Source organism: Aegilops tauschii, chromosome 3 (genome assembly GCF_002575655.3).
Source record: "Aegilops tauschii subsp. strangulata cultivar AL8/78 chromosome 3, Aet v6.0, whole genome shotgun sequence".
Taxonomy (NCBI): Eukaryota; Viridiplantae; Streptophyta; class Magnoliopsida; order Poales; family Poaceae; genus Aegilops; species Aegilops tauschii.
In genome coordinates this window covers 241,465,941-241,469,378 of record NC_053037.3, presented here as the reverse complement: position 1 = coordinate 241,469,378, position 3,438 = coordinate 241,465,941, and positions in this window count along the sequence as shown.

Genomic DNA, 3,438 nt, shown 5'->3' with positions numbered 1-3,438 from the left:
CCTCCGGCTTATATTTGAACCGGACATTTCCTTTTGTCATAGGCTTTCGTCTTTCACAATGCCGCCCAAGGCTCCCAAGGCACCCATTACGTGCAACTGGATGAGATCCAATGTTACTGATGATACTTTGGATGATTTCATAAAGACGGGTTACCTGCCTAAGAAGGAGGTCATGTCCTATCGTGCCCCTGACCCGTCGGAAGAAAGACCTCAACCAAGAGATGGAGAGGTTGTGATATTTGCTGATCACATGAGCCGGGGTTTTGCACTTCCCGGCTCAAAATTCTTTAGAGACGTTCTGAACTTCTTCGATCTGCGACCTCAAGACATTGGACCCAATTCCGTGTCGAACATTTGTAACTTTCAAGTGTTCTGCGAAGTATACCTTGGAGAAGAGCCCAGCCTGCTACTCTTTAGGGAGTTATTTTACTTGAACCGCCAGAATGAATGCGCCAACAGGCCTAGCTTGGAACTTGGTTGAATCTCCATTCAATGACGGAGAGATTGCCTATTTCCTTATGCTGATCCACCAAGCCATCCCAAGGACTGGAACCAGACATAGTTCTACTGCCAAGATACTTCTCCGGCTGATGAGAACCGTCTGCCCGGCTTTCGTGCCCTGCGTCTGGAGCCAAATCACCCCCTGCCAGACAAACTATCTCAAGCTGAGTGTCAACCACTGATCCCCACCATCAACAAGATTAAGGCTCTTCTGGGAAATGGCCTTAACGGCGTTGATCCGGTCCGGGTCTGGATTGCTTGGTGGGTGATTCCCTTGAGCCGCCGCCCCGGCTTAATGTGTGATTACACGGGCCGGAAGGATGACCCTCTGCGGCACAGCCCCAACGACCTACCTGAGGACATTGTTGACGACATGACCAAATCCCTCTTGAACGAGAGCTTAGCAGACTACGGGAGGACCGGCTTAAGCCCCTTCTGCCAAGCTAACCCGGCTCCGGCTGTAAGCTACCGATCTGAACACTTTACTTTCCATTTTAACAATTTTCGTTTTAATTTCAAGGAAACCTTTGTTGCATTTTTCAGGATAATGACAAGTTCTGGAAGGTCAGGTATGACCATGAGGCTGCTAGAAATGCCAGGAAGGCTAAAAAAGCTGCCAGGAGTGCCGCTCCCCGCAAGAAGGGGAGTAAGCCTAGCGCCTCAGAGCTGCTTCAGTTGGATGATAGCTCCGAGTCAGAGGTAGCCCTTGATTCTTTAGGCTCTTCTTTTGTTTTTCATCTGTTTGTAACCACCTTATTGACACTGATTATCAGCAGGATGATACTGGAGCGAGTAACCCGGTGAGTGAAGAGGTAACTATACTTTCCTCCGACCCGGAGCCCTTGCCAAGGCTGAAAGTCCGAAGAGTAACCCGGAAAGTAAGATTTTCACATCCTTTAGCTTATCAAGATCCTCAATTTCTTTTGAAGCGACAGATTCATGAGAGCCGAAGACACACCCGGACCAACAAGGATGCAGACCTCTCCTCCGGCTTACCTGAAGCATCAAGAAAGCGCCGGACTGAGGTTATCTCCAACTTATATCCTTTTCATCCTTTAGCGGGCATCACTCGTCAACCACTCAATTCGTCTGATTCAAACTATCAGGAAACTTCAACTTCCTCCGGTGACTCCATGCAATCTAACTTGCCGGCTTTCAAGACCGCACCCGGGTAATGATAATCGGCTTATTTTGTGCTTTATCTTACTCATGTTTTTGCACTAACCTTTTGACTTTCAGCGCACAAGCAAAACTCAGCAAGAGGGCAAAGAAAAGTCACCCGGTCGAAGACCCGGTCTTGACTGAACCCAACGCCTCTGCCTCTGAGCCGCCATCTGCACCAGCTCCGGAAACCGCCGCTTCAACTGAAGAACAAACCATGGCGGGTTCTCACAACCCGGAGATTCCCAGCTCAGCTCAACCGGCCGATGACCCGGATGTGGTGATTACCCGGACCGAATATGTTGAGCCGGGAAGACCCACTATGCTGGCCAGATGCTCTGCCAAAGAAGAACTGCTGGAGCGCCGCAGGGCTAGACTGGAGATCACTGACTATGCTAACTTGAGCATTGGAGACATTGTTTCTGGTTACATTGGTCAAGTGCACAACAGCCGGGACCTGGAGATTGACATGGTAAAGCAGATACAGCAAAAATCTGAGGTACAACTCTCTTGCTTACTCCATAGTCATCCTTACCATGCTAGCCCCCAAGTCTATTACTTATGATAGAATATGTTGTAGACTTAACTTCCGGCTTACCTTCATGAACCGGCACTTATAAATAAAATCTTTCAGCATACATTAGCCCCCAAGTGCTAAGTGTCTTTGCTTGCAAAGTGCTTGGAACTTTAATGTTGCATGATAATTACTCAAACTGTAACCCGGAATTTGTACAGGCTGCCTGCCAGAAATTTGAATCGGAAATCTCTGAGCTGAAGAACCGCCTGAAGACTCAGGAAACTGAGACCCGGAAGGCCAATGCCAAGTTTGAGTTCAGTGTTGCTGCGCAAGAAAAACTGAAGAAGAAATTTGAAACAGAAAGAAAAACTTGGGCCGACAAGAAGACTGCCTTGCTCAGCCGGGCCGAACAAGCGGAGGCTGCTCTGACTGAAAGAACCGCCGAACTCTCCGCCTTAAAACGCCATGTGTCACAGATGGTCTCCGCAATCTTCGGTAAGTCATTCTGCAAGCTCTTAACAAGTTTACATCATTCATGTCTCATAAATCCCACCATTGCCATCAACTCACCTGACTTTGCTTATACAGGTCCCAGAAGCTCCAATCTTAACCAGAATGTTCTGACCAAGCTGAAGGCTGTTTACACCTTGGTGGAGCAACTCTATACCGGGTCACAGCGTGCTTTAGCCGTTGTGGCTCTGCCCAATGAAGTTCCGACTCACCTGGCAGACATACTCAGGCGGCTTGCCGTTCTTCCTCAACGCTTCCAAGAGCTGAGACGGGCTTCTGCGAGAGCCGGAGCTATAGCTGCTCTCAGCCGGGCCAAGGCTTTTCTCCCGGAGCTAGGCCCGGCCGACATCGCTCTTGGATACCCCAGCCTGAAGGAAGACGGGACCCCTTTTGACCACAAAGACTTCGCTGCCTGTGTGAAAAGCGTGCGCCCGGTGGCTACCTTGATTGGGAATGACACATATCTTACCAAGTATCAGCCGGGCTATGACGCGGAGAATCAGAGGATCCCAACTCCATGCTATGAAGCAGTCAGCCTGATCCCGCCGACTCGTAAGCACACCTTCGCCCTAGAAGTTGACCCGGCCGGGTTAATTGATGATGAGGCTCAATTTGAAGCTTTGAGCGGCATTGACTGGAAATCATCAACCTTCCAGGTCATGGGAACAACCGGAGGAGCGGAGAGGGATGAGTCGGGAGCTTGAACTCAACAAGCATCTTGATTTCTTATGCGGCTCATGGTCACATCT